This window comes from Falco cherrug, unplaced genomic scaffold (assembly GCF_023634085.1).
Source record: "Falco cherrug isolate bFalChe1 unplaced genomic scaffold, bFalChe1.pri scaffold_41, whole genome shotgun sequence".
NCBI classification, from domain to species: Eukaryota; Metazoa; Chordata; class Aves; order Falconiformes; family Falconidae; genus Falco; species Falco cherrug.
Window position 1 is genome coordinate 237,448 of NW_026599482.1, and position 8,623 is coordinate 246,070.

An 8,623-nucleotide genomic window follows, 5' to 3' on the forward strand; every position below is an offset into this window, starting at 1 on the left:
TCAGGCGGTCACATGAAAGAACAAGAATCTTCATATGCATCAGGTTTACAAAAAACCAAAACACACAACAAAAACCCAAACTTGCCTCTAGCTCTCAGGCCAATTTTTATCATTAAGTAAGTTTTATTTTCAACATTCCTTACATGCATACCTTCCTTCATCCTCAGATGTTTCACTGGAAGTGCTCTCATCCGGTACTTGACCATGATTGCCACTGGAAGAGCTCATCTGCTGATGAGCCCTCTGCTTTGAAGGCTGTCTTTTACCTTTCTTTGCAACTTTGGCATTCAGGGCAATTTTACTGCATTACACAGAAAGAAAGAAAGAAATCACCAAGTTACTAGGTTTATAAAAAATATTTCTGTGAAACAGACATTAAGATGATGTCCAGAAACAACTGAGACAAAAAATATCTATGATAAAATCACAGACTTGACTGTAAAGATCATGGAATACGCCCAAGTATTTAAAACCCTTCCCCTAGGAGTGCGGGGGACACGTGGAATCTGAGCTAGATCCAGGTTAAGCTGGACTATACCCAATAGCCACGTTACAGAAAGCACCTAGAGCAGAGATTCCTTTGAAGGACAGACAGAAAAAGCTCCTGCTTAGGTCTGCATAAAAATACGTGTGCCTTCTTTAGACTTTTGAGATTGGTTTGGTAATATCATCTTTTCCCCTCTCCTGACAAAGGGCATATTAACTTAATGAAAAGGAAAACACCAACTGCACGGAGATCACTAAAATCACCTAGAAAAGGGAGTAGTAGCAAACCCCAAGTTCCTACTTTTCTTTTCTAGGTGGCCATTTCCTACAAAAATAACTGCTTTTTCCAGTCTTCAGTTCTGGTTTTGAAGATGCATTTTACCTCAGTGTTGACATGGAAATCACAGGAATTTAGGTGGGGGTTTTCTTTTGGTTTCCCCTTTTCTTTTTTTAGAGCAGGCAATAAATTTGAACCTCCATCGTGCGCTTCATTTTGTCAAAAAAGAATTTTTCTTCATTTTTTGAGAAGCAGTGGACTACTCACTATGGCTTTCACCACTGAGGAAACTACTTCAACTACCACAGTATCAGAAAACCTAAGACACTTACATAGTACTACAAATAAGAATTAGAGATTATTTCCTTAGCTTACCCTTTCATTGGCACTTTACTCAATTTTGAGCTCTCCCCAGATGAAAAACTTTTTGTCTTTTTCTTCTATCATGTTTTCATTCTCCATTTTCAAACAGTCATTCTTCCTTACAGTAATCTTTTGTTTCATTTGCCGATTAGTGATGTTAATTAATTTATCCACACATTTTTGTTTTGCCACGGTCTGCACTTTTGAACATCTTTGTTTGCTTTTTTCCTTCTTAACCTATAAAAACAAAGTTAAGCTTCACGTATTTCTAGAAGACAGAAACACCACATCCAAGATTGATTAATTCAGGGTTTACCCCTGAAATAATATAAAATCATCTTTTTTGTAATTCATAGAGAAGCATTTTCACAAAATTACACTACAAAGTGTATTATGCCATTGAAAGTACTTTGAATTCACTCATGATGCAAGACATAACAAAAATACAGCCCTTAGAAAGAAAACAATAGTGTCTCTTAAAACAGGAACAAGAAAAAAGTGAAAGCATTACTGATGGACAAAGCGTTAGGAGGACTGCACAATGCCTGTTGTAACACCACCAGAAAAAAATCAAGTGGAACTGTGAACAAGGAGAGGAAAGAAAAAAAGATCTCAAACCCACAAACACAACTGGTTTCAAAGGAAAGAGGAATTTTAGTGAAAGGCAATGAAGACACACCACGCAGATATCACAGCACATGAATTAGTAGTCAGGACCCTGTTCAGAAGCTATTTTCATTCTTTGATTCAGAATCAGAACTGATATAATTGTATGGATTTCTTTTTATGGCAATGAAGAGATAACTACTTGCACTGGAACCAAGTGCCACCTGCTGCTAAACTGGAACAATAATGCATTCCGTTTTGCAAAAATGGGGAAAAAAGACAACCCTCCACTGCCCTCTTTCTTCACCAGTCACCTATTTCCATTAGAACAAACCCCAGTTTGTAGGAAGCATCTTCCCTTCGTGACCAATAGCTCAAGTGAACAGGAAATATTCTGCCTGGCTCCAGAAGGCTGCGGGTCTCCCCAGGCTCTTTTACACACGCTCCATCGCTGCTATCGCTTCAGCAGCGGTTTTACCTCCCAACAGAGACCTCCTTAAAAACATGTTCTGACTTTCCTGAACAGTGGATTGTATCTCACAGTTTCATTGATTTGCACAGCAGAATCCTGCAGTTTCCGCTGAAGCTAACGAAGACTGTGTGCTTTCAAACCCAAGCACGTTCAGCGCCTCCACCATAACTCTGAATTAGAGCTATTGCCTAAACCACTACATGCTGCACACGCTGCCCGTGCCAGCCCTGGCTAGCCCAGCCCTGTTTTACCGATTCATCCAGGCACTTGCATCAGTGCCTCTGACTTGGTGAATTTACACATGAGAAACCAGGCATTTCTGACCAACACCCATGCTCTTTAACCGCACCGGTTATTTTTAAATTAATGACACATTACTAATTAAAGTGACCAAGACAAGTCAGAATTACAGCTTGGTTGTAGTCAAAATCACATGCGCCGCAGATTTTCCCTGAATTTCTTCACAGCATCACCTATGATTGCTGTTGTCAAATACATGACTGCTTCTTTCTTTACCTGCAGAAAGCTTGGCACAACACGTACAATAGTGTACAACATACAGCTCCAGCTGACAGTCAGACCAGAATGACCTTCCTGCAGTGCAGGCGGGCTGCGTATCTCCAGTAGCACCCACAGCCCCAGCCTGCACTGCTTTAGAGACAGCAAAGATCCGCGCTGATGAGAAACGCTCTCATGCACATGGCATTTCACCTTGTCCACGGATGTGAAACACGGGTTGCTTCGCGAAATTTAATTGTATGGTTTCGTTCCAAGGCAAAACAGACTGTCCAACAACTTTTCACTTACACTAAAAACCATAAATATTCACCTTCCATATGAACGGATACATGCCAGGATATGTACGGCTGATGAATTTTTTCGCATGTTGCTGGGGAGCAATACCTGCACGTGTTCATCTTTTTGTCCACCTCTACTGGGATTCCTTCTAGCTGGGTACGTTGCATCTCAGGGTTGTATGGAGGGGATTACCTCCAAGCAGCGGGACAGATCACCCCTGTCGCTCCTAAACTGCCTCTGCTGAGCACCTCAGTGCCTCCCACAGTGGTGGCTTGCTCAGGAAGAGGTGGCCTGTGATGGCTCCTCTCCGGTGCACATGCCCACAGGACCACCGAGCAAAGGACTATCCCACACCATCTTTCCCCTCTCTGAGAAGGAAAGCACGTACGCATCTATGGCTGATCTCCCTTCTGAAGCAGTACAGCTCAGCTGAGACCTCAGACCGCTTTTCTGCAGCACCTGGGATTCTTACCAAAACTGTCTCCGTGGACTCTACCCGGACTCAGTTTTGTGCAGAGGAGGTGTTTACTGCCGCATGCGCAACAGCAACGGCAAGGGCAGGCAGCGCAGCGATCTCCTGTTACCGAACGTGCTGCTCTGGGACTCCCAAACAGGCGGTCAGTTATAGCCCTGGCAGAGTTCTCCAGCAAAGCCACCCCCGATTTGTACCCACCTCAGCTGTACAAACACGGTGTAAACAGACGCGCAGCGGCTCTTTACCTCCAGCACTGTATGTCCCTTTCCTTCCCATGTCACCACCACCTGCAAAAGCGCTCACGGAAATGAGCAAACCCCACCCGCCAGAAAGAGGCAGGGCTTTCAAAGGGAAGGAGGGTATTCAATGGAAGCTGCAGATGTGCCCTGCCTGGAGAAGGCACCACTGGCAACCCCTCCTCTGTGAGAGCTGGGGAGATGCAGAGGGGGAGGAAGGCAGGCGTCGGGGAGGAACTAGAAGCCCTGGTTTGCTACTGCTGCAGTAGCCCTGGCTGGGGGGACAATAGAGCTCGCCATGAAATGAGGATCAACCAAAATATTTCAGAGGCGCACAGCAGGGAGCACAAGCTGCTGGCATCAGCAAAGGGCTGTGCTCAGCTTTTCTGCGGCACGTTGTCACAGGCAAGGTGAACACGAAGCACAGGGAGGATCTGCAGTTCTACCTGCCTTGCAGGGGCTTGGCCTGAGCTCCCCCTTTGCAAACCAAGTCACCCTCCCGCCACACCGCACAATCTCTGCTTCATGTATGTCCCAGCAACTGGGGTACCACATGCAGAGAAATCTGAGAGGTCCCCCCTGGTCACAGCTCTAGTCATCACTGGTTCCAACAACTTCTGATGCTCAGGGTGTCCCCTGCGCCAGTGGTCCTCCCTCCAGGCGCCCCTCCTCCTCTCCATTTGCCCTGGAGTAGACAACTCAACATCACACCCATTCTGGGGAGATTTAAGCCCCAAAGAGCTCAGAACTGGCTGAAGCCAGCACAAAAGCCTATCTTCTCTCTGAGAGTTGCAATGTCCTTACACCCTCCCTGTCCTTCCCGTCTCGATCAGAAACCAAACAGGGGAAGCGGTGCACGCAGATACACAGAGAATACTGAATGGGACACACTGGCTCCTCTTCCAACTCCTTTATTGTCTCAAAGGTGTTTTCATTCTGTTGGAGGAAAAAAGAGAGAAATATGTAGAGTCCCCAGGTTTATCCCTGGTAAGCACTTTCACATGTTCATTTAGTAAAGCAGATTAGATTGATTCCTCAGATTTATTTTTTTTTGGGGGGGTGGGGTGGGAAGGCGGGGAGGGGGATTATAATGAACTCATTCAGTTTTTAAATCAGGCTTAGGAGCCATGACTCACTGGCTACGAATACATGTACACACATGCATGTACAGGACAGCACAGAATACTCTATTTACTCATATGCCTCTGAAAAGACTTTTTTTTTTCTATTATTTGTTGTTCTCGGCATCATTTATGGCTGGACTGCATGGACAAGATGGTTTTCTTAATTCTGTGAAAACACTTGCATCTATTGATGCCTGCACCTCTAAACATAGTGATATGGTCATACAGCCAAATCTGCAAAGCGGATTACTGTTCTTACACCATTCTGGGCATGGCAGGCATACCCACAGAAACACCCCTGATGGCCTAATGGTCATGCCTATTTACACATTTATTTCTGCTATTTCATCCTCTGTAAAGAACAAGTGCTCCTTTCCTCGACCTGTCTCAGAACAAACCTGAATACTTAAGGAATTAAAACAGATGAGTCGGCCAAAGGAAAATTTAAACAGACTTAATTTAACAATGCCAAGGTGTTATTACTAAAATGCAAGCACTTTGACAGCAGGTATCTTATGAGCGCTGTGCAAAGTGACACAGAAAAGCCTCAAGAAAAATCTACTAGAGTTTGGGTCAATACACTAAATCCCAGCACAATGGTTCAAGGGTAAGGGCACTTTAAAACAGAATGTGTCCCGAATCATGTTAGGAAGAAGACAAAGAACATATCCTGCTGGGAAGATCATTAACGATTAGGAAAACTCGAGCAGGCTACTATAAATTTGTCCCAGGTTAGAAAAGGCCAAGAATCTTTCAAAGGACACCACAAAAAAATAACATTTAAGACGAAAGGCAGTGTAGGAGCAAATGGAATTAAAAGGAGTCCTAGAAAGTAAATCTTTCAGTAATAAGCAAGCAAGGCTAATAACAATCTAGGGCATAGAAAAGATTAGCTCAGCACCAGGATGCACAGCAGATAGGAGAGCAAATTAGTTCTGTCTTACCAAATGTAAATGGGGGCCGGGGGGGGGGGGGGGCAGAATTCAGTACTTAGTGTTTCTCTTTATTTTTCCTGCATCTAATTTTTAACTGTTAAGAGAAATAACACTAAAACTTTATTTTTGCTAATGCCAGGCAACCAGAATCTGGAATTTAAATTAATCCTTCACACACTGCCATTTAGGGATCATTTCTACCAGATCCAACAAGGATACAAGGGATAGGACAAGAGGAAATGGCCTCAGGTTGCCCCAGGGGAGGTTTAGATTGGACATTAGGAAAAAATTCTTCATTGAAAGGGTTGTCAAGGACTGGAACCAGCTGCCCAGGGAAGTTTCAGGGTGGCCTCACCATCCCTGGAGGCATTTCAAAGATGTGTAGATGTGGTGCTCAGGGACACAGTTTAGTGATGGACTTGGCAGTGTTAGGTTAATGGCTGGACTCAATGATCTTAAAGGACTTTTCCAACCTAAATGATTCTATGATTCTATGCTGTTCAAAATGACCTACAGTCTTCCTTCAAAAAAGAGGGGCTATATTGCTGTTTCAATTGTACTGGTTATCGGGTAATCCAGCCTCATAGCACTCTTTAAATTAAAGTTTACAAGCACCGAGATATTCCCCAGTGACTGCACTTTAGCTAGTTTGATATTAAGCTATACATTTTTCTTAACGTGATTAGCAGCATACCTCAAGCTATGTTTGAACATATATTCTTAGGTGAATGGGAGATACTACCAGCTTTTCATTAGACAGAACATACGAGTATTTTAAAAAGCCAAACTCTAACAGAATACACAGCACAAGCATGTGTTTCTGCCAAGATATTTTCTATTAAGTAAATCAAATGCATATGTTCGTTCTCTCCCTCTTCTGTCCATGCTTAAAATCCAGGCAAATTTGCAGAAGAACAGCGCAAAGAGCAAGGTGTTAGAACTTAGAGAGAAGACCCACAACTTCTCTCGCACATGCTCTTCTGCTACCTGTAGCTACGTGCTTACCTTTGCACTCACATTTGTTACACAACACACTTTGGTGCCCGGGAATTTGATTGATTTAGATTCGCCCTGACAGAAGGAAACCTTTTTTTTTAACCGTTTGACCTTGTTTCACTTCTAACTGGAAGATCAGTCCTGCCAGGAAGGAGAGGTGAAACCTCACGACAGCTGGAGGGTGAATAATCTCTCTTCAAACTCTAAAACTCTGCGTATGAAGTTTCCTTTACAATTTGTACTCCACCGGGCTATTAAAAATGTACGAAAAGCACAGCAAGAAATCAAGCCGCCCGCCAGTACAGAAGGTGCCAGCAGCTCCTCCTCGTTTCGCGAAAATCCAGCCCTCACCCTGAGGCTGCGGGACCAAATCCTGCGCAGCTGGAAGCGGCAGCGAGCCCTGGCCCCGGGGAAGGGCAGCTCAGCACCCTGCAAGGACGAGGCGCATCGCTCCGCTCCCCGCCACCCCGGGATGCCACACAGCCCCGGCGCCGGGCAGCGGCGGCAGCACGGGCTCGCTGACGGTAACGGCGACCCTCCTGCCTCCCCCGAACGCGTAACGAGAGGCGAAAGCACCGTCCGGGCCGGCGGCCAAAGCACCTGGAGCCGCATCTCCCACCCCGGCAGGCCCGCCACTCGCCGGGCCGCCACCCCCCTCGCACCCAGACGGGGGGCGAGCCCCGGGAAGGGACATGTCGCACCGGGACGTCGCGCAGCCCCTCCGAGCGCCGAGGCCGGCAGCGACCGTCTCCTCGGGACCTGATGCTGCCGTCCAACGGCCGGATCCCATCGCCCGCCGCGCAACGGATCGAGCACCCGCACGGCCGAGGGACCAGCTACGCGTGTCTGCGGGGACGGGAGCTGGGGGGCAAACCCACAAAGCTAGCACAGCTCTTCGCGACAGGGAAATACTTTATACACCTGGAAAAACCGTTTACGATGACCTTTAGTCACACTTAACCCTCACTGGGTCTTACGAGCCTCGTCCCCATTTAAAGGCACAGCGGTCTTTAGTTTCACTCAAGTGTTCATGCACAGTTCAAGTAATTTCTGTTTGGTCCCATTAACCAACTGGTTCTCCTTGAGCTTACCTTGTGCCCCAGCTTGCCCCATGGCGTCTGTTCCCCCTCCCGAGGCCGTGTGCTGCCAAGCGCCTGCGACACGCCCGTCCTCCGGACCCTCTGCTGTGCTTCGCTGCAGACCCTCACATCTTTTCTCTACGTCGCCACTTAAGGCGCAGAGCTGCCTTCTGCTGACCCCCTACGTGCAAGCCGTCGGTCCGCAACGCTTCCCGGGGCGCCGGGGGCTGCCTGCGGCGCGGCGCGGCGCGGTGCGGGGCCGGGGCCGGCTCTGCGGGGGCTGCCGGCGGCTGAGGCGGAGCCGCGAGTGCGGAGCCGCGGCGCAGCCCCCGGGTTCGCCCCCTGCGCAGGGCTGCCCGCTCCCTTCCCTGCGCGCTCCCCGGCGCTCGCCGCCTCGCTCCGGCCTCTCCCGGAGAAGGGGTCCGCTCTCCGGCTGGCCAACGCCTGCCCCGAGCCGGGCACGGCCAGCGCCGCCGTCGCAGGAGCGTGTCGGGGCGAGGGGCGGCGGCGAAACGTCTCGAACCTCGGCAGCGACAGCCCCGACCGCGCGGAGACCCGGCAGCGAGCCCGGGCCCCCCGCGGGAGGCGGCTCCGGCTGACCGGCACCTTCACGCCGCACTCGCGGCCTCTGCCGCGGTCGTGCCCGTCCTCCGCAGCCGCTCGGGGGGCGCCCGTCACCCGCAGCTCCCCCGGCTCGCCCGCGCCGCTCCCGCAGCCGCCCCCGGGCAGGGCGGGGGGGGACGGCGGAGCCCTCCCCGGCTGCCGTGCGGGCTCTG

The 8,623-nt window shown here is 48.8% G+C and overlaps 1 long non-coding RNA gene across 1 annotated transcript; it reads right to left on the reverse strand.

The window, feature by feature from the left end:
* Positions 1 to 4,608: 4,608 nt before the first annotated feature.
* LOC129735154 (uncharacterized) lies at positions 4,609 to 7,932 on the reverse strand. Its single transcript, XR_008730600.1, has 2 exons — positions 7,860 to 7,932; positions 4,609 to 4,649 (listed from the first exon to the last, which is right to left on the reverse strand). It is a non-coding gene; the product is annotated as an uncharacterized LOC129735154 (long non-coding RNA).
* Between the last annotated feature and the right edge of the window lie 691 nt (positions 7,933 to 8,623).